The following is a 1280-nucleotide window of genomic DNA, read 5'->3' as shown; positions in this document are numbered from 1 at the left end:
CATCAAGTAAAATTTTTAGTAAACTACAGCCAAGGCTTTAATTAGTGGCAAATCTTGATGTTTCTTACAGTGTTGGATTTAGGTTTGAAACTTGACTGAAAATAAGAGTGTTTGTAGATCGGATTGTATCTGTAAATCCGCAGTAAATATCTGCATCCAATCTAAAAATTATGGATACGATTCAATTCGTAGACTAATCGAATCGGATAGGATCCGATCCGCATTCTTTAAAAAGCAGATCGCGGATATATGTTCTACATCCGCATATTCGATTCGCACATATATATACATATATATATATATATGTTAGTTAATAGTTTCTTAGCCTTTTAGGAATTCAATTCACATTTCACCCTAACCTAACTCTTATCTTACTTCTCGTGCACTTCACTCTTCACGACACTGCAACCCCAACCTGCAACCATCCACCCCCGAGCTCTCACCCATCCTCAGAGTTAAAGACACCAAATCACCCATCGGCCACTTCGTCTTCATCTTCCTTATCACTGTCGAAAGCTGTTCACTGGAGATCTCCGATGTTCCTCCCACTTCGTGGCATGCTTCCTGTCGGAGCTATTCCTCGCAAAGTCGCATAGTCAAGTTCGTCCCCTTCGTCGCGTTCTCACCGGTCACCGTTGCTTCCTCTGTGACTGTGATTCGTGGTTTGTGTTTCATGGTTTTTGCTGGCATTCTCGTCCCCTAGCTCCCTCGACTTGACATCCTCCATTCTCTGTTCTAGACCTCTTTCGCTCTTAGTTCTTGCCATATTTTCAGATCTCCATCTTCTGTTTTTTACATTTTGTTGTTGAATTGAATAGAATTTTCTGGAGTTACTAGTGTTGGAGATCCTGAAGTTCAAAATCAATTGCATCCTCCTGAACTATCTTAGATAATAGATATTATAACAAAGTACTTGTATAAGTGTATAATAACTTAGAGTGTTTTTTTTCAATTTATTCTAACATGTTTTACTAGTTTTTTAATTGGTATTTTCTTAATAGGAATACATTGTTGAAATTACCTAATGGCTGCTGATTTAAAAAGGATCAACTTGTTTTACTATTGTTTTATTTTAAGTATTTGCAGATTGCTTAGACTTTTAGTGTGTTATAGTGTTGTTGTTTTATTTTAAATGAGACATTTAGTATTTTAGTACTTATTGTCTTCTTTTATTATTGGAAGTGTTTGTTGGAATGTTTGGTATTATATTTACTTATTTGTATGTTTTAGTTAGTAGTTATTATTCATATATTTTATTATTTTATTTCTGTTATTTAGAA

The sequence above is a fragment of the Arachis ipaensis genome, chromosome B04 (genome assembly GCF_000816755.2).
Source record: "Arachis ipaensis cultivar K30076 chromosome B04, Araip1.1, whole genome shotgun sequence".
NCBI classification, from domain to species: domain Eukaryota; kingdom Viridiplantae; phylum Streptophyta; class Magnoliopsida; order Fabales; family Fabaceae; genus Arachis; species Arachis ipaensis.
The sequence above is the reverse complement of the archived record's forward strand: the minus strand, read 5'-3'. Positions refer to the sequence as shown.